The sequence below is a fragment of the Gymnodraco acuticeps genome, unplaced genomic scaffold (assembly GCF_902827175.1).
Source record: "Gymnodraco acuticeps unplaced genomic scaffold, fGymAcu1.1, whole genome shotgun sequence".
NCBI classification, from domain to species: Eukaryota; Metazoa; Chordata; class Actinopteri; order Perciformes; family Bathydraconidae; genus Gymnodraco; species Gymnodraco acuticeps.
Window position 1 is genome coordinate 380,588 of NW_022991930.1, and position 22,494 is coordinate 403,081.

General features: G+C 41.8%; 1 non-coding gene across 1 annotated transcript; it reads left to right on the forward strand.

The window, feature by feature from the left end:
* Positions 1 to 7,446: 7,446 nt before the first annotated feature.
* Positions 7,447 to 7,520, forward strand: trnan-guu. Its single transcript has one exon. It is a non-coding gene; the product is annotated as a tRNA-Asn (tRNA).
* The last annotated feature ends 14,974 nt before the right edge of the window (positions 7,521 to 22,494 follow it).

A 22,494-nucleotide genomic window follows, 5' to 3' on the forward strand; every position in this document is an offset into this window, starting at 1 on the left:
AACCTCATTTAGATCTGAGGGCTGTAATTAATAGTAGAGTACACACTGAGCGCTTTAAAGTCACCCCTCAGGACGCTTCAACTAAAGCGTCTTTCAAATAATTAAAACCTGAAATCAGATTCGAGCTAAAGTGGCCGGTGTTTTTCTAAAGATAGATGTGTGCTTCTTGTTTCCCTCGTCCCAAGACAATATTCGGCCCTGCAGAGGAAAGGAAACGAAGAATAAATAAAAGAAGATATTGGCAGCGCCGGAATAATTACACGCCACTCCATCCAATCTACATAAATAAACGCTCACTAGGCAATAGAGAGGGAAGAAATGCGTGCAGTTATGGTTCAAATCATTTTTCAGGCCATGGCCCGCCACGCTTTGAAGCATGTTTACGGCTGCGTGCATGTTTTACATTGCAGATGAAATATTTGGTTTAGTTTGGCGGAGCAGCGGCTGATGACTCACAGCGCAGGATTGATTCAGAGTGTGTATCCTATTGTGACATTAACCATTCATCTCTGAGCCGCAGCACCAGCAGCACAACTGGCTTTCCTTAGAGCATAATTATTAGATGATCTATTTGATGTGCCTCAAGGAACAGACCTAACCTGCCATGTGATGATTGTTTAAAACATACGACTGGCCCTAAGGGGTTTAATGCACGTGATGTTGACCCTGCATTGCCCTGTTTTGAACGTACAGTGTATTCATTGTAAAACACACATATTACAAGGATAACAACCTGCGACTAAATCCTGTGTGATGTGTCGTGTTTTTTCCACAATGCAGGCGGATAGGAGTCTAAATTCCCCCATGGGTGTGTTTGTGATTGTCTGACAGCTCAGTTATAAACTGGCAAATCCAACTTTGAAGAGTTTAAATAGGAGAGCAGAAACAACAACAACTTCAAAGAGACAATCCACACTTTTTTTTAAAGTATATTTGCATGCATCTTTAAAGACTCTACTGTGCCTTGTGCATGAAAAATGAGCTTCTCACAACTTTTGAGAACAAAAGTTAAGTAAAAAAATGAACATGCATAACTCATACCGGTTTTATTGGGTAAATGTCTTTCCCTTTGCAGAAATAAGTAATTCCACATTAACTACGCCTCAAGCTACTCACTTTCTAACATCAGATTATGCAAACAATACTAATTTCTGTCTAAACCAAGCTGCTCTGCTAATCAAAGCATACAAATCCAGCCTCCCTGCTAGCAGCACATGTCCAATTTATCTGATAGGAAGCCATGAGTCAGAGTCCTTGTTCACAGCTGCTATCTGTTTGCCTGATCGAAACACTTGTTGCCCTTAGCTGTTTACACTCATACTGCAAAGACTGCTGCTTCGCTCCAAGGCTGTGTGGGGATGCTCGGCTCCCCCGGGCTTCACAGGGCTGCGATCAGATAGCAGAGCAACACACACACACACACACACACACACACACACACACACACACACACACACACACACACACACACACACACACACTCACACACACACACACACACACACACACACGCAGGCCAGCAGCCACACAGATATATGCAGACAGATGTGTGTGCACAGGCTGAAATGCAAATGTGTGTTTGTTAAAGCACACAAATATGCATTCATACTTCGATGCATGCTTAAATTGAAATGCACAGACTGTGTGCTTTGACACAAATCTGCATGCCAACAGGATCTGACACAAGCTAGCAGGGGTCCAGATCAGCACCAGCATGCATCAGTGGACTTGTAAAGCGGGGTGAGTTTGGCTCGATGGTTCATTGGCCGCCGCGCTCCATCAGCTCCTCCGTCAGCCCGTCCATCTGTCGGCCGTCCGTCTGTCAGAGCTGAGATGAAACGCTCTGGCTTCCCATCATGAGCTGACGGACTGAACAGGCTTCACTCCGCTGCAGAACCACACTATTGGAACAACAGTGCATGTAATACAGCTGTTCAACGGCATCATTCAGGGTCACACTTAATATGTAATCATTTGAATATGCTTGTGTTGGAAATGATGTGAGCTGTGCACTAAAAGTTTGATTGTGACATATGTAGATTTGGTTTATTAGATATTCTAGTTGTACATGTAGAGAAAAAGTCACATTGGGCCAATCACAGATACAGATGTCAACGGCTGATTTTTAAAATAATGAATTAGCATCTGAAATACAATGTTTGTGTATTTGTTTAACTGGGACTGGAGCCATATGAGGGGTGGCCAGATAATACATAGGGGTCCCAAAATGATGAACATATGGAAATCCTTTTTTGCCACTTTATATAAATACTGTGTAAATTATTATAATCACGGCTTTTATTTCATAAAGAGATTCTCACACATTTAACTATTTGAATCAAGCTTTAATGAGGATTGATCCCATACTTATGACATATTATTGCACACAGATTTGTAAAAAGTCATAATTCTGAGAAAAATACGTGTTGTAATTTATGTAAATATGATAATAAGAGGCTTATGTTGTTGATTTAGTGGCATAATCGGCTTATATATTGACAAAGCCCATAACAAAGTTCTGCTTCACAAAATTATTTTTTGGAAGACTTTACTGAAAAAGTGTCTTGATGTTAATTAATGCATACTTTCATGTTTTCATGCCTCTGAACATTTTCACATCACAAATATGAAGAAAGTGTCTTTGGTCAAAAGCTGGGGACTTTAAATGATCCAAGTGATATGTTGTGTATTACAGCAGATTAACATTTTAACTCTGTCGCCATATGTGTGTGATGTGCGCCATATAGTCGCACATCACAACAGGTCACTTTATTAACTGAGTGCTAAAGGCAACTCCATTAAAATTGCCTCTGAAATGAAAAACAAGCTGTATCTATATCACACTTTTCCTATAACACGTGCAGCTCAAAGTGCTTTACAAAATGACACCTCACAAGTAAAAAAACAACAAGAAATTCCCCTCAGATTATTTGTTAAGAACTTTAATGCAGCAAAATCTAACATGTGATCAGGTTAATAGACAAGGAGGTCAAATGTATGATAATAAAAATAAAATAAATCCTGCTTTCTCTCTGACAGATAAGACACAAGACGACTGAGTCGATGCAACAATATGAAAATCCTGACTTTCCTATCACCGGCCAGAAGGGGGTGTAAGAGCCCCACGTGTCTCTCCTCTCTCCCTGACCCCTCATTCAACGTCACCATTTGGAGTCTACGTGGGGCACCCTCACCCATGCCTATATAAGTATGTATATTAGTTGCATTTGGAGCAGGTAGACTTGAGGATGCCCTGTTGGTGAACCTCTGCTTTTTGATTGACACCGGCAGCCTGTCCCGCCAGCTTAGATTCCGGGCGGCTGTTCACTCAACTTTAAATTGCTGCCTTACTCATTACTGCAGCAAACAGACAGATATTTGTTAATGAATCCCCATGCTCCGGTAACTCTATCTTCCTCCGAGGCGCAGGGAGAGCACCCACTTCTTCTCTTCTGGGAGCAAAAGAGGAGGGGGGGGGGTCAGGTCAAAGGTCAAGGGCGGGGTCACAGGGTTTTAAGATGCTAGGGTCCACCAGGCACAGGTTATCTGGGCCTAATGGAGTGGTTAAAAGCTAAGAAATGCAACAATAGTATTGTCACTGTAGCTATCAGTTTGTCTCAGTTACACAACAAAGGAGCGGGATAACACACTTTCTATTGCCGTATATATGTGACTGAGGTTAATAAGGAAAGCTTTAATTAACTGGTTTTCTTTGTTTCCTTAGATGTGTTGTTTACTTAGTTTGTAAGTCATTAAAAGATGCCACTTATGCAGCAGATGTTCCCTGTCATTCAAATAAAGCAGATTTAATTGAAAGACTGCAAAAGACAAGTAGAACTGATGCAATTTACCCTAATCTTGATGTTATCATTGCTGTTTTACATCTGTTATGGTTTCATGATGACATGTTTGTGTGTACTGGTGTAAAGAAGAGGAGAAGGATTAATTTCTAACACTGCATCATAGCAGAAGATTAAGCAAAGTGCTGATATTATCTCAAAGTATGCACTGCACAAACAAAAAGTGATCCTCAGAGACAAGTGCCTTTGATTCTAGTCTTTGAACTGAAGCGAGAGTGTTGTCGAATAATAAGTCATGCTGTTATACGCTCAGTCAGCAGGTGGCAGGTGAGTATTTGTAGTGGTTGAATTGAATGGGATTACCACCGGACTGAAAGTGAATGTGATGACTTTGTCGTTTCACCACATTTTAGTCCAACATCTTGACTATTTGATGGACCGTCATGAAACTATTTATCGTCATTCATCGTCCACAGAAGATGAATCCAACTGAAGTGACCTGCAGCTACATTGTGAGTTTAATTTTTGTTTGTGAAATATGTCGACAAATGTTTCGGATGGACTGCCATGAAATGTTGCGATTTTGACACCTTATATCCGCGGCCTAATGCTTACATGCTTAACTTTGCGAAACATGGCTGGCTTTAAAGTTAATAAACATTAGTATTTTAGCATTCATTGTTGGTATGTTAGCATGCTGACTTTAGCACTTAGCTCAAAGCATTGCAGTGGCTGTAGACTCTTGTTTTGATTTCAGATTCCTTGTGTCATTTGTGAACATTTGAACATGGACTTGTTTGTTCTTGCTAATGTACAGACTTACATTTTGCAGTTTTTAGCACTTGGTTTTTCATAAAATCACGATATTCAATGCCTTTGTGTTCTGTTTGAACATGCAGACTTTTAAGTTGAAACCAACCCTGACTATAAAAAAGAAAGATGATATTGAAGCAGCGCAAAGCGTTGTCAACTCAAAGTAAAAAATGACAACATTTTTCATATTAAATAAAAGCACATTTTGCTGTTCTTCAACGCTGATTCATTGCTCTGATACGGCTATTAAATAAGCCACAGGATATCGAAAAACACACTGTAGCTGATTTTGAATCACTTGTGCAATAAAAGTTCTTTCAATTTACTTTGTCATTTGTCTTTAGAGCAATAAAGAACACATGTCTCTAACCCTCTCCTTTGAACTCAAGGATTCAATGTTAAACAGTTTCAACAAATCATCTGTGCTGGAAGGTGCACAGGGGGGGGGGGGTAATTTATTACTGATCCGATGTTCTGCATAATGAAAGTAACCATTCCAACATTGGCTGGCACAGCTTGGAGAGGTGTGCAGGGAAAGGCTTCGGTAAAGGATAAAGCAGGTGATGAAAGACTACTGTTTTTTGTGCTGAGAGACAAATCAAACCCTCGTGCCACCAGAAAGCTAACTATTTGGTTTTTTTTTGGGTCAGAATGTCACAACGCTTTTCCGGCTCCTGCTCACACTGACACTGTATCCACACACACACACACACACACACACACACACACACGCATACCTTGTATACATCACTTCAGGGGACATTACATTGACTTACATGCATTTCCTGGAGACTTATCCTAACCTTAGGATACATGCCTAACCCTAACCCTTACCCTTAACCTTACCCCTTACCCTAATCCTAACCAAGTCTTCACCCTAAAAGTAATGATTCCTCTCATGGGAACCTCCATTATGTCCCCATAAGGGAGGCGAGTCCCCACATGTGACTGTGTATACTGTAGCAATGCTAGCCACACACACACATACACACACACACACACACACATACACACACACACCATGTATACATCACTTCAGGGGACATTACATTGACTTACATGCATTTCCTGGAGACGTATCCTAACCTTAACCATAACTAACGCATGCCTAACCCTAACCAAGTCTTCACCCCAAAATTAATGATTCCCCCTCATGGGGACCTCCATTTTGTCCCCTTACGGGAGGCGAGTCCCCACACATGACTGTGTATAGTAATGCTAGGCCACACACACACACACACACACACACACACACACACACACACACACACACACACACACACACACACACACACACACACACACACACACACACACACACACACACACACACACACACACACACTAGGCTTCAATCTGTTGATCATTGGACCAGAAATGCATGTTCTAACTGATAAATCAAAGGGTGAAAATAAAGACACGTTGGGCTTTTGTAAAATGCATGAAAATACGTGTTGCCTACTGTATGTGCAGGGTGTTTATTTGGGCATGTTTGCATTGTGTTGTTTGTTTTCTTCCCCCAGAAAAGTACATCTCACAGAGTTTAGAGCAGATTAATTTCAAAACACTTCTTAAATTGCCCAGTGTTTGCATTAAGCACAACAAATGGGGCGAAGCCTGCGAGCTAGTTCAGGCAGTCAACTCGAGCACTTATGCTGCATTCATACATAACGCCCTTTGCCACTCTGCAACCAACCAATCAGAGTCTCCTTAATACGCCGCTCTATTGAACCTGCCAGATCTCTCTCCATGCATTGCTTGCTGCTGCTATTGCTGCAGCTACCTCTACGTCGCTGCTGCTTGCCTGCCCACCACCCCAGCTTCCACCCCAGCTTCCACCCCAGCTTCCACCCCAGCTTCCACCCCAGCTTCCACCCCAGCTTCCACCCCAGCTTCCACCCCAGCTTCCACCCCAGCTTCCACCCCAGCTTCCACCTGTAGGCTCGGGGGTTAGTTATTTGATCATCACTCATCGTGCTATGTATATCTATGGAGTGATGATGCCCGAGCCTAGTCGCCAAACTCAACTATATGCTGCTTCTAATAAACATGTTAAACACGTGAGTTGTCTGACTGAAAGACACTCAGCATCGAGAACTGATCAAGGGGCTGGAAGCAGAATACACTTCAGTGCTAACGCTGTGTAACGGCTCATAAACAAAAGTGATCACCCACACCAGCGAAATGCAAGTGAGGCTGATTAGAGCAGATTTATGCTTTATACACAAGCAGGTTTGGACGCTCAATTGAAAAGGAAATCCATTAAAGAGCCGATAGAAGGAAAACAAAACCATAGAATATAGTGCTATGCCATTAAAGCGTGACAGCACAATATACACTTAATGGCTGTGTGCCCTATAAATCACATATAGCTGCCGTCAGATGATCGTAGTTTAAAATGTAGTCAGTGGATTGCCATTTATCATTATAACGGTTCTGAGATGTCTCGGTGGAATACACCCACAGTCACAAGAGGTATAATATTAAGTACATTATTTGTAGTTGCCATGTTAGCGCCGTGGCTTTAGGGATAGCAAGGGCTGTCAAACAATTACTGTCCAATATTCAAACATCCAACAATTGTTTAATGGATTGACATTAAATAAAGAACATCAATGACCCCATATGGATGACTGTCCCCCCCCCCCCCCCCCCCGAACTGAACCTTTAAAAGCTAGGGCACATTTAGCTTGCACAGGTTTCATTTGAGGCAACTTCTACTTTTCTCTATTCTAGGCAAACAAACTTCTTGACTCAAAGAGCAAATTAAGGAGGGTGGGGCCAGCGATCCATGCCAGCGATCCATGCCAAGTCCATTTTAGTAGGGTAGCATGTCTCTGTGGCGCAATTGGTTAGCGCGTTCGGCTGTTAACTGAAAGGTTGGTGGTTCAAGTCCACCCAGGGCCCCCCCCCAACTGTTGCTAACTAGCAGGTCAAAGTCTTACAATTCAATTCAATTCAAAATCTTTATTTATCCAGGTAAAATCCCATTGAGATCAATGATCTCTTTTTCAAGGGAGACCTGCAGCAGTAGGTTCCACAAGAAGACATAAAAACATAAACAACAGAACAACAAAAGGACATCATACAGCAAAATGTACAGGGATTACAATTTACATATCTAACCACAAGTACAGGTACCAACAGCATCTGATTTTGTAGCATCCAACCGAGCTTTAAAAACATGTAGTGGTACTAGCTTGGTAATTTTCCATTCTTTAATGGAACATTATTTTCCCTTACATCAAGGGGATGGATTTGCTCATATTTTGTTAAGACATTCATGTCCGCCAGAGGATAAATCCTACTGACTGTGTGGATTAGTAGACGTTTTCTTTAGCACCATTATCATACATTAGCTTGCTAACCTGTTGAACCTGTAAGGATGAATCAGTCTTTGGATACCCCCCAACTGTAGCAGGTCAACGTTTTACTCATCAATATTTGTACAGCTACGAAATATTGGCTCATATTTTGTTAAGACATTCATGTCCTCTGAGGATGAGTCCCACTGACTTTGCTTATTCGTTTGCGTTTCCTTTAGCACCATGATTATGCATGAGCTTGTTAACCTGGTTAAAACGTTCTTTTCGTGGTAGCATTAAGCGCTAAGTACAGCTTCACAGAACTTCTATTTGGTTGTAATCTTGTCACACATTACATAATTGTTCTAGTTACAAAGTGTAGTTTGTCATACTTACATTGACATGTGCAGACATGAATGGCCTACTGAATCCCACTGACTGGTGATTCATTTACTTTTCACTTAAGCACCATCATCACGCTTTAGCACGCTAAAAGATATATTTGTCCTTTCTTTGTAAGCATCAGTAACCCGTTAAAAGTACCATACACTGTAGTTCAATACATTACAGCAGAGTACAATATCAGAGCTGCTAGCGTGGTTGGAGGCTTTATTCGTGTTTTGTTTAGGTCTGTTTGAAATGCTGTTATATCTACATTTTGATTTAATACTCATGCAGATGTGTTGGACTTGTTCATTGTTACTCCTCTCAGGATGGGAAAACACATTACTGTGGAATACTATCAAATAATCAACCATATTGTTCCTAATAACATTAACAGTTATTAATGTTATAACTGTTATAACGCTATGTAAGCATATAGCATATTAAATGAAATACATTCCAATGTATAAGACATATTTATTGCTATATTTCATGTTGATTAGATCAGAATCAGAATCAGAAAGGGACATTTACTTTGTGACAGCAGAAAATAGCCAAAGACAGCTTAATGTTGCCTAAGAACATGATGATATGCATGTATACATTTCAATGCAAGTTTGACTGGTAACTCAGTCTAAATGTACTCATCAGTTTCTCTCCAGCCTTGGTAGTGTATGTTAGCAGAGATTGCCGTGGCCTGAATAAGAGAAGTTGTCCAGTTTGTCTTTGGAGCAGAGGGAAGGTGAGCCGGGTGCTCTGAGGAGCGAGGCTCATCCATCCAGGTGGCTGCTGACAGGGCCTGATAAGCATCTCACCCTGGGCAAAAATAACACAGCGTCCCATTGAGACCTGATAATTACACAGGCCCACTGCTACACCAGGCCTGATGTATGGCCCCAGATAGCCATCTCACACCCGCTAAACTGCACACACACACACACACACGCACACACACACACACACACACACACACACTCACACACACACACACACACACACACACTCACACACACACACACACACACACACACACACACACACATAAACACTTGCACTTAACACATGGGTTGAATGAGCACCAGTGATATCGCATATCCCTTCTATTATAGATCTGGAAAATGCATCTGAAGCCAACTTTAGCTGTAACAGAACAGAGAGTTATGAGGTTTCATTTTACCAAGACTATAAGTACAAGTGGTGAAAAGTGTCTATGTGTTAAGTTGTGCTGCGAGGCTGCAGGTGTACAAGAAGCTTTCAACACAAACTTTCACAAGGTAAGAAATATCCCTGACACCTAGCGTGACGGGAGATGTTGGCGTACTATCTTTTCTTGTCACCAAACATGCCACTCGCTGACGCCATACACTCAGCAACCTGTTCAGAGCCTTGTCCCAACAAAACAGGGAGCAGGGAAACACCTATGATAGATATAAGGTTGGATTTCAAAAGCAGTTATACTGAATGCGAAACCAATGTGTAAAATGCCATTAGAAATGGTGTCTTTGCTACCAACAATACATTTGAATTGTTAAAAAACATTGAGATTAAAATGCAGTAAATGTTTCCTTCGAACTAAGATTTGATTTGATTTGATATACTTTATTAATCCCCGTGGGGAAATTGTTTCTCTGCATTTGACCCATCCTAGTGTTAGGAGCAGTGGGCTGCCATTTTGAACAGCGCCCGGGAGCAGTGTAGGGAACAGTGCCTTGCTCAGGGACACCTCGGTAGCACTTGGTCTTGCCGGTACTTAAACTGGTGACCTTCCACCGCCCCCCCAAGATACAGGGACAGTTATGATTATCTTTGAGTTTGGCCCTATGTCTGACAACTTTCAATAGCTTCTAGTGATTTGAACTATTGGTTAAATGACTATACTACTTTTGGCTTGTATACCTAACCCTAAACCCAACCCTAACCTGCCAACAATGACAATGGCATCAACAGACAACCCGAAAACATATTGATTATAGGGCCCCCCCCCCCCCGGTTCCTGAAACTGCTCCATTGGACTTTTTGGTTTACTTCTGTAACATAATGACATCACTATGTACCACTCACGTTTCTATTTGCTAGTGCTCTAACACACTGTAGGTGAGGAAAGGGACATCTCTAAGCGGTTGACCAATCACAACAGAGCCGGCCAGCTAACCAATCAGAGCAGACTGGGCTCTGGTTTCAGACAGAGGGTGAAAAGAGGTGTGATGAGAAAAATAAATACCTTTTTGAACATTAAATCATGGAGACATGTCATAGTAGAGGCACAAAATACTCTTTCATCATACTATACTCTGACTTTAAAGCAGGGGTTCTCAAAGTTTTGATGAGTGAGGGCCAATTTAGGTACCCAATATTGGATTGAGGGCCGCCCAAGAAAAAACGGAACACAAAATAATTCCAAAACAAATCCTTTCTTTATTGTACTAACCAATTATACATACAGTATACATTAAGAACTTGCAGAGGACACAAAGTTGGATTATCTACAGACAGTGACTAGCTAAAATCGCTAGCTAACTCCCGTTTCTGATTCTGTTAACTTACAACAGATTTTCCGCTTAACCGCAACTCGCGAGATGCCTAGTTGCCATGCAACCAGTAGTCTAGCAAACTTTCCACAAGCTGTCATTCATAATTTAGGAATGACAACCCAGGGGGTGCAGTTTTACCATTCTTAAATTCCATTCTAATTCTTACTAGATACGAACCATGGAGGATTAAAATATAACGCATGCATTTCAGCGTGTCACATTAACTATCGCGGGCCGCCAGAAACATTTCCGAGGGCCGCCATTGGCCCGCGGGCCGCACTTTGAGAACCCCTGCTTTAAAGCTAACACGCCTTAGGTTAGAGTCACACGTTTTTAATTGGTCCTGTCTTTGTGTAACATATTGTTGAAGTGTTAAGGGAATGACACCACATAACACTCGAAAATGATTAACTCCAGAAAGCAATTAACCGTGTGTGCATGTTGGTCGCCTCTGGAAAGCGAATGTCAGCTGGCCTGGTGAGTGAAGTGAATGGCAACCAGAGGATTACATTAATATGTGTATCAAGAGTCTTTCCCCAGAGTGTGTAGTACAAGGCCGGGCCATTGTGCGAACTTGCAGGTGATCCTTTCTTTTCCGTTACTTCTTATGATGAGTGGACTTGCTGAAAGTGACAGCTAATATATATGACCCATTGTGTGTCCATACACAAGACCAGCAACATCTGATATATCCACCTTGGGGCAAGTGCACCGAGAGGGGGAGAGTTCACGGCGTGTCTGGCATTGTGTGTTCGTCCCCTGAGCAAAGGAACACATGATTTATGGTAGGCTACTGTACTGCTATCATGTAACTGGTCACTTCCTCATGTTAGCTACACTGCAGACAGGTAAGGTTAAATCAATGCCACCCAGCAGTACCCTTAAAGAATTCAACTTTTACCGTCATCTCAATGTCAGTGTGTCAAATGTCAAACACAGATCTTTGTCATGTGTGCTATCTGTTCTTGTGTTAGTATACATTCCTTCAAATGTTAAATAAGTTAGCAGCAGCATTTCAGATCAGAAAAGAGTGCAGACAAGAGCATTTAGGAAGGAATCTTGGTGTTATATTTGATCAGGATTTATCCTTTAACACCCACATAAAATACATTTCAAGGACCGCCTACTTCCATCTACGTAACATTGCAAAAATCAGGCATATCTTGCCTCAAAACGATGCAGAGAAACTAGTCCATGCATTTGTTACTTCAAGGCTGGATTATTGTAACTCCTTATTATCAGGGAGTACCAAGAAGTCAGTCAAGTCGCTTCAGAGCCTTTTCTTATCAAGCTCCACATTTGTGGAATCAGCTTCCAGTTTGTGTTCGGGCGGCAGACACCCTATCCGTTTTTAAGAGTGCGCTTAAGACCTTCCTTTTTGATAAAGCTTATAGTTAGGGCTGATTAGATTCAGCCCCTAGTTTTGCTGATATAGGCTTAGTTTGTCGGGGGACATCTTACTTCTTCCTTCTCTCTGTCTATACCTGTGTACTCTCATGTTCCGATTAACCCAGCTTCCCCAAATGTCTTTCTTTTTGGTGTCTATATACGCCGGGATCCAGAGTCATGGATGATCCTGCGCTCCTCTGTCCTGGATCTTGAGTCGTGGCTGTGGTCCTGGATCATAGGTCCTGGATGGATATCCTCGTGGATTCATCTTCCTATTATACACACATGCATTTCCAAACATTTGGACTACCTATGTTGCAAATGTATTATCTTTTCAATTTACACACGGCATCTATTGCACGTCTGTCCGTCCTGGGAGAGGGATCCCTCCTCTGTTGCTCTCCCTGAGGTTTCTCCCATGTTCCCTTTAAACTGTGGGTTTTCTCTGGAAGTGTTTCCTTGTACGATGTGAGGGTCTAAGGACAGAGGGTCTAAGGACAGAGGGTCTAAGGACAGAGGGTGTCGTAATCTCATACTGATATTCTGTACACACTGTGAAGTCCACTGAGACAAATGTAACATTTGTGATATTGGGCTATATAAATAAACATTGATTGATTGATTGATTTACAATGGAGTGCTGCAGGGATGATGCTTGTTTGTAGGCTAAGCCCAAAGTTAGCATCACACTGTACTTACAATACAAGGGATTTCTCCATTTTATTGTTGCTACAAACAGGCAACAACCTACACTGCAGTTGCATGACTTCACGAAAGGTGGACTGATGTTTGCCGTAGTGGCATTTAGCAACTTGTTAGCAACCTGCTCTTAGGTAAATTAAACTCCAACAATGCAACATCGAACTGACAGACAGACATGTAGACATGTAGGTAACATATGTTTTTAGACGCTCTCACCACAGTTCGTCATCTTGCAAATAAAGACCTATAGTAGTAATGTTATCTATCTTTACATTACACAGACTTTTAGTATATACTATTATCTCCAGGCCCTCAACCCAACAAACTGGGGGCCTAAAGTTATACAGAAAGTAAACTCTTACGGCCCTTTCTGAGTTATGGCCAGGCAGTGTGTAGGACAGCCTGGTAGCCCGGGGTCCGAGCACCCGGCTGAGGGAACATGTGCAGAAGAAGAAACGAGCCATCAAAGCCCCGCAGCCACAGAAACAGGCTTCATTAATCTCAGCCACCCTGACAGCGCCATTGTAACCTCGTAAATAGCTCGGGCCCATATCTGATACTCCACAGTGACGAGTGGGGAGATGGAACAGAGATGTACAATACTGAGGTTGTAAGTAGGTGATATCAATCTATACAACTATGTAAGCACACGGCTCGACGAAGTTATATCCCCCGCTTTCTTACACAACAAATCTCTCCTGCCTCTTGCCACCCAGAGCAGATAACAAAAGCAGAGAGGATGAGATTACTGTAGTTAAACCTGAACGTACAGGTTTGGTGTCAAAGGACATGTTCTTCAGAATAAAACACATTCCTTTAGGTGAAAGAAAACAATAGTTGTACCCAAGAAAAGCATGTTCAGAAAGAAACACATTAACCTCCTTACCAAGGGCCTCTTTGTATCTAGAATCAATTGAGGTGAATTAGTATAAGTGGAATTAGACTAAACACCATTTTGATAATGAGAATCATTTGTATTTTTGTATTTTATTTTACATGTCGCATTGTTGGAGGAGCTTGGGTCAGAAGAATTTCATTGCCATTTCTACACTTTAGCTTATGTGCATATTGTTGTTGTGCTCCCTATATCTGTTTCTTATCCTATATCTAATAGAACTGCTCGGGTCTTGATAGATTGAGTGGGGAAGTTCATGAGATCTTTCTAGAGGGTTATCAAGAATAACTTGTATCCAATGACCTTTCCCCTCTCTGTCTGTGTCTGTGTATTCTCTTGTTCCGATCAACCCAGCCAAATCTTTTTTCTTGTTTTGTATTTATATCTACGCCGGGATCCGGAGTCGAGGCTGATCCTCTTGCTGTAGTCCTGTGTCTTGGATCCTCTATCCCGAGTTCTGGATTAAGTCGTGGACTTCGGGTCGTGGCTGAACCTGTCTCTGCGGTCCTGCCTTGGGTCTCGTCATGCTGCTTCCCTGATGGCTCCCACAAGATTGTTGACATCCTCGTGGATTCATCTTCTTATTACAGACACATGCATTTCCTAACATTCGGTCTATATGCTGTAACATTTATTATCTCTTGGATTTACACACGGCATCTATTGCACGTCTGTCCGTCCTGGGAGAGGGATCCCTCCTCTGTTGCTCTCCCTGAGGTTTCTCCCATGTTCCCTTTAAACTGTGGGTTTTCTCTGGAAGTTTTTCCTTGTACGATGTGAGGGTCTAAGGACAGAGGGTCTAAGGGCAGAGGGTCTAAGGATAGAGGGTGTCGTTTTTCTCATACTGATATTCTGAACAATCTGTGCTGTTGTATTTGCTGTAAAGTGTCTCTACTGTAGGCTATTTTTATTATATGTACAGCACTTTGGCTCGACCAAAAATCGTGTATAAATGTGCTATATAAATAAAACTTGATTTGATTTGATATGACAATAAAACCTTTGAATTTGAGTCATGTTTTCACCTTCGTTTTGGTTCCCTTTCATTATAAGATGTCAATCATCTTGAATTAATGATGTCATTAGTGTAGCTCCGTAGCCACAGGTGTAGGAGAAGCAGACGGTGAAGGCAGCCTGGTTTCCCACATGTTCACTGTGGGATTTAAATGAAATTTTACGTTTCCCTCATGCTTCAATGTTTCCCTAATGCAGAGTTGCATCATTCATCCTTTTTCCTGAAGACAGCCACTGTTGCTGTATCCCCCGCTGTTATCATCTTGCAGTTAAACTAAGTGTAACAGCTTTTCCTCCAATAAAAGTCTCCCTCCTGCTGCGTCCTCCCCATTCTCTCAGCATCCCGTTCTTGGCGGATACACTTCAGCACATGGCAGCCAGCGGGGAGGACATTCACACCACTGACCCATGAACCTGTCAAATCAACCGCTCCTGCCAAAGAAGCTTCCCCCCTGCCCCTTAGAAGCAAATAGGCGCTACACAGGGATGTGGATATGTAGCAGTTGGGATGAACATGTATGTAGGTCAGTTCTGGTGTCAGCCCAGAGCAAGAGGGGAATCATTCTTCTTCAAACTACACCTATTTGTAACCTAACCTTTGGGCTAAACCTGCTCTCATTCAGTGATGAGCTCCAATAAAGTATTTTCTTCCAATTTATTACTTTACAGATGGTCAATAAAGGAATAATGTTACTACAAAACTATATGTTTTACATTCATTAATTATCCTGTTTGATGTTTCATTATTCAAATGTTTTTCGAAATGCTAAACAACAGCTTTTTCGACATACAATAAAATTATGATTTTCTTTCGACATATTTTTGAGATACTATACTGTTTTTAAAAAAAAAGTTATAATAAATAGTGGAACATTTGGATTGTCTATGTTGTACATTTATCTTTTTAATGTATACACACGACACCTACTGCATGTACGTCCGTCCTTGGAGAGAGATCCCTAAGTTTGTTTTACCCCATTCATTCCGAGGTTTCTTTTTCCTTGTAGATATGGGGGTCTAAGTGTGAGGGTCTGCAGTACTTCCTCCTTCTTTTTCCCTCTGTGTTTGTTTTGTCTGTGTCTGTGTGTCTGTCTCCCTGGCTGGGCGTGGCTACCTACATTCCGATTCCCGCCAACTCACCGCCTCAGCTGCTGCTCATCTCACTGATTGCCACTACTCACCTGCACCTGCTTAAAACCCTGGTGCTCATCTTCAGACTTCGCCAGTTCTTCGTTTATTCTTCAGTGGTAAACTATCGTCCAGGCCTACTAGTGTTTTTTCCTAGTGACTTTTTGATGCTCCTAGTGAAGGGAGATACTCCAGCCGCTCTGCCTGCCACGTCCAGCCTCCCCTCCTGAGCAGCCCAGCTCCACGTCTTCCCTCTACGTGTGCTTCGTCAACTCCTTGTCAGTGTCGTGGACAAAATAAAGCCTTTTTGACACTTCACCACAGTCTCAGTTGTAGTGCTTGCATAGCGGGTTCTCATCTCCAGTCACTTCTCGGAAACCTAACACTAAGGACAGAGGGTGTCCTATTCTGTGAGACACGTGTCATTTGTAATATTGGGCTTTGTAAATACAATGTGATTGATTGACAGTACAGTTCAAATGTTTGTAACCCAAGAAGTTTTAACCATTCTCAGGTTATTTTGGGGTATCGCTATACCACTGACTTGTTGTGTGTGACACGAAAGTACAGTTTAAAGATTTATAGCTTTTTGTGTTTTGCTCTGAAGACAATTTTGAAAAAAAAACAGTTTTTTATTTGTTGCCATGATCTATGTTTATTCCTCAGGGAAGACAGTTAAAACAGGTTTGACAAATTATTTGTTTTTGATTGTAAATCCAGAGATACTGTCACTTTTGTTATTCAAATTGATAACGGAGCACTAGCTCTATTTTACTTTGTTCGATTGAAATGGTGGTACTTGTGATGCTGAAGCTCAATAAACCATTTTGTTACAGAATTGATTTTATATTTGCGTTCATTGGAAATTATGCACAATACATTTGATAGAAGTAACAAATCATGTTAAATGTATAGACCTAACTCGGGTAGTAAAGACATTACAATTGGATACACTTACATAATACATTGGAATAATATTAGCATGAAGAAATCAAGTGGATTTGTTGTTAAAAGTCTAGTAACCAGAATATGATCAAATTACTTAACATTACACAATAAATTGGTATTACAGTAACTGAGAAATAATGTGTTGAATCAACATGATTATTTTACACAGTCTAACGTGAATAGAACATCTTGTTTTGACAAGCAAATATTAAGTCAGGTAGACATATTCTAATGGTGTGGGACCGATGTGCACAATTAAATCTAGTAAATTCAAAGGACTTTTTTTGAGTGTGTGATTTATACAGAAAGAGGACAGAAAAGGCCTAACTGGGCCATGACGGGTCTTTGGCCCTCAGCAGCCCCCATTGTTCACCCCCCCCCTGACCAGGAGCAGAGTGTCAGGGTCTGTTGATGAACTTGTTTTCGGACAGCCGTGCTACCTTGGCCTGGGGTTTGGGGTGAGGGAATGCACCCAGTGGGACCTGCAATCGAACCACCTGCTGCTCGCCCACTCCGCTCCTTGACTCCCAGCCTTCTCCGTTTACCAAACACCGGTTTCTAGGAACACTCATCCGTTTGACGGGGGGCTGCTGTATTCATGTTTGTGTATTGTATGTGTGTGAATGTCCATCTGTTCATCCGGAGCAGGGGTTATATGTGTATAAATGTGTGTGTGATGGTGTTACGATGTCTGAAGAGACAAGCAGCTGAGGCCTAATGAGCTATAATGAGGGCTAATAGTGGAAAAGCCATCTAGAAGCCATGACCTTGGCATTATGACTGATGCCCACAATCATAACACATCTAAAAACAGCCTGGGAAACAAGCTAAAACAAGCTGTCGTCTCCCATGGTGGTAAGGCATCGTCTATATTTCAGGGGAGGCGTTAAATTACCTCAAGAGTTAGCAACGATTACCGATTTTGCGGGACTTCGTTCTGATGAGAACACCCTTTCCATTAGATTTGAGCTTGTTTAATGTATTAATAATGACATGTGAAGAAGTGTCTTACTTGTAACATACTGTGCATAATGGCATCTTGTGAGTGCTTCTATCCAGAGCTCTGACTGCAGATAAAGAATTGAATGTGGGTGGTCACTGTGGGAAAGTGTATCTACTGTCGCTGTTGGCTCCATATTCCGTCAGGACACATTCATAGATATTGTTAAGAGGTCATTCTCTCAGAGTTAATAAAACTAAGGCCATTTGCAGATAATGGTTTGAATGTATTCAGCTAAAAACTGATTAGGTTAGGAAGATCATGCAGCAAAAACAATTACAGAAGATAATTGGAATAGTTATTAAATTGCGAACGTTCATTGCAGGTTTTATGTGAGGGGCACTTTAGTTCCCTGAATGAAAGTTGGCAGAGCCATCAACCCAACCAATTTCAATCCACTTACATTCACACATTATGTAAACGTACTACTTCTTGCGTTGGCACTTAGCATTGGACGTTCAATGTAAAGTGCATAGTTACTAAATATGAGCTAATTAAATAATACTACCACGAGCACAGATCTTGAGATCTTGTTTATTGGACCTTGAGATGAAATTATTGGTTTTAAATGACAATAATAATGACGAGGATGTGCAAAATATTATTGTATTATGCCATGGTTAACATGTTTTTATCATTGATATGAGTTTGAAATACTATAAACTGTATATTTATTTTTCTTTCATTTATTCTTGCTTATAAACTACAGCTCCTGGATTATAATTGTTGATAGTAGCTGCTAGAATACCCACCGGTTCATTATGATCAATGAGTTTCACATATTTGTTTATCTCTCCTATGTCTCTCTTTCTTAATCAACCCCTTCTTCTTACAGGTTGCTCTCAGTCTACCGGCAGGTCAGATATGAGGCAAGAGGTGAGCTGCTCATATGGACTGCAGCTGATTTTCCAAACATGTGCACACAAACACACACATACACACTGAGTCGTCTTTATTTTCAAGTCTGCACACTGCTGAAGCCGACAAGCCGATGCCTTTTTATGGGGCAGCTAACACAAACAGTTCACAGGCCATAAGACCTTGTCTCAACGGTTTTTGTTTGGCCATAAATGACAAACGAGAGCACCCATGGGACCTTTAACTGAAAATATAGAAGAGACAGAACAACAGAGGTGATTGAGAGTTGTGGAAGCTTATCTGTGTGCAGAGAATAATGTGACATTTTTCGTTCATAGACATTACAAAAACACATTCTATTCTCCATCGAGTCCAGTGTCTCTGTGTGTATTTGTGCCTGCTGTGTATAATGAGCCTTGCTGTGGCCGGCTGGCTGCTGAAGGGAAGCCTGTCAGAGCGGACTGAACGCTGCTGGAAGAAAAACAGAGGAGCTGCTGGTTTAACTGCACGCTGGGACTTATTAAGACTGGGAAGGTGTGTCATTCACTGCAGTAGACGCTTAACAGCCCACATCAAACTCTCTCTCACACACTTGCACAAACATGGGCTGTGTATATGCGACCACCACCCTGCTGTTTCACAGCTCTGTCAGGGCCATTCAGCCCTCAGACGTTCACTTTATTTCAATCAGTGCTGGACAGGTATGCTGAGCGCTGGGAGCTCCCCCTGCTTCAGGCCAGATAGTCTCTTCCACTAAATTATGTTTGATTGACAGGTGGCTATGTTCGGTTGTCTCCTGACTGTTCGAATGGAGGAAGCTGCATCATCTCAAGCATCAAAGGTCTCTTTGCAACAGATCAGTCAGTCCGACTAACAGGAGGAATGTAGCTCCAGGATAGAGATATCTTCACTTCCTCCACCTGTAAAAATGCCTCCAGTGTTGGTGAGAACCCAGATGTACGGGAAGTGTTTATGTCTTTGGGGTAAACAAGTGGAATCATCAACAGGTCTGCATTGGTCACCTATCAAGATACTCACGTGCCAACTTGTATGTGGATGTCCAATCAATAATCTTCAGTGTGTGCTGAATTGACGGCGCTAAGAAAAAGCTTTTGACAATGGCCATGTCTTATGGCACAGCTAGGCCTCCGCTTCTGTTTTCTGCATCTTCAGTATGCTCTGCTCAAATATCCTCCACTGAATGGTCCAATTCAGCCAAAAAACGGTCAAATGCATCCTCCTCCATAACAGCAGCAACTAAACTGGGGTGCTATGGATGCAGGATGAACAACAGAGCAACAGATTTTGCAAATTTGAAATGATCTTTTCAGGTTATGTAACCACACACTGAGGTAGTGTTTGCATTCACCAACACACTGCAATGTGAATTCATCCCTGCTTTTATTACAATTAAAGCTAATTGCTGTTTACTAAGCCCGCAGACAATGAGAGTGGTATCGATTTGTTCATCTGTATTGCAGAAAGAAATAGAAAGCATGAGAAACCCAACACTGACGGTGTGTCCAGACAGCAGCTTTGACCAAATCTTGAAAATCCTGGAGCTGGGCGTGTCTGACAGCTTGGGGATTTCGCGACCAACAACCAATCACATGAATATCACATGAATATCCCGCCCCCGACATACAAAGCAAAAAAACCCGGTTCTTCTACACTATTGTCAAATAGGAAGGGCTATGATGAACATTTATTTTTTTAACATTTTGAACATTTATGAGATTAATGTTTATGGTGCTATTTTATGCTACATTCCATGCTGGCTAATGATACTGTCTATGCTTGCTAGCAACGAAGTAAACTAGCAACGAAGTAAACTGGATATAAAATCCCCAAACAAGCGAAAACCTACCAGTTTCACCCACTGCCTCTGCCACCTCCCCCCATGCCTGGTTCCTCCGGTTTGTATCCCGGTAAGTAAATAGGGACTGGTCATAAAGAACCGGGTGATTTGCTACCGCAATAACTAAGTTCTCCTCCATTTTTGTGGAATATAGAAATGAACTGCGGGTCTCGTTCTCCCAGCTTGCACACGGTTTGATTGGCTAGCACTTGAACTGTCAGGTTTGCATAAACGGATCTGATTGGCTGTCGCTTCCAGCTCAGCCTCAAAAGTTGAACATTGTTCAACTTTGAAATCCTGAACATCCTGGAAATCCTGGAAATCTTCACCTCGCCCCCCCACAATGCAATTCGGCGACAAGCGAGGGAAAGTGACGTCATCCCCATTCAAAGTCAATGGGCGGAGACGCGCTGGAAGCGGTGGACAAATCGCCAAAAGCTGCTGTGTGGACGGGCCGTGACTTTTGATAGTAGTCGGGACCTTTGGTTAAGTCTGGCTTTGTGGGGTTTTGCATCACTGTAACAAGATCATGCTACTTCAGCGTCAAAGAGGAAGTATTTGCACGACCACAACGGGTCACTCATCGTGAAAACGTAATCATAGGCTGTGTGAGATTTTGAAACAAGCAGCCAGTGTTTTGTGTGTGTTTTGTGGTGAAGATAGATTCCAAGTGTAAGTACACGGTATCTTCCACCACCGACATCTTCAGAATGAAGCATCCTTGACTACTGGTCTCAAGTTTTTGTTTTTTTGCCAACCCAAATGATATACTAGTCACTCTTATGCTCCATATAACATGACATACAGTCCTGTGCTTTCTCAGAATACCGCCTTAAAGGGGAAATCTCAGAGGGCCCTTAAACATTTCTGCCTGGTTGTGTAAGACTGTGTTGGCCCATAACAAAGATGCCTTAGGGTTAATGTTTCAGAAAAGGGAGAGACGTCTTTATGGAGCTGACCCTTGGTGCCTTGAGATGAAGGCCGTTGATAATTAATAGTTTTATTCCACATGCCTTTTTATCCTCTGTCGGTCTACGAACACACTGACTCTGTTCCTACCTCAGTCCTGACTCATGGACTGGGGTGGAATAGTCAGGGTTTTCCTTACTAACTTTTCTTGAGCTTGATGTCAAATGTCATTAGGACTGGGAACATATAGGGAGTATTCATAAGGGCTTAAGAAAAGGTAACCACTGTGCTAAGAGAATTCCACTGCCCTTAAGCCATATATATGCAATTGATCCTCATACAACAGTTCGCAAAGTGTCGTACGATACATTATTTATTTCACGTTTTTTCTCCTATGAATGTCCACCAAAACGTCTTCAACATTTGTATTCAGGAAACAGCTTGGTTACATTCAGGCAGCAAAAGTTCTTGGTCAGATTAAGGCAATGATTCAATCAATCAATGTTTATTTATATAGCCCAATATCATAAATGTTACATTTGTTCCAGTGGTCTTCACAGTGTGTACATAATATCAGTATGACAATACGACACCCTCTGTCCTTAGACCCTCACATCGTACAAGGAAACACTTCCAGAGAAAACCCCACAGTTTAAAGGGGAACATGGATTGTTGTTTAGGTAAAAAATTACAGCAGTGGCCATGTTATGCTACAAAAAGTCTGCATCAAAATCACTACGTACAGTAAGGGGCATTACTTAAGCACAGAAGTATTACATGAATAAATCCTGGTTTTACATCAGAAAGAACGGCAACTCCTGGGTGAACGTTTGTTAAAAGTTTGTTCCAAATCATTTACATTTTTAAAGAACCGTCCCAAGCAATAAAAGACTGAATTCGGAGCCTAAGTGATGCATCGCGTCCCCCACAGTTGTGCTGATTAGAAGCCATGGGAAAAGA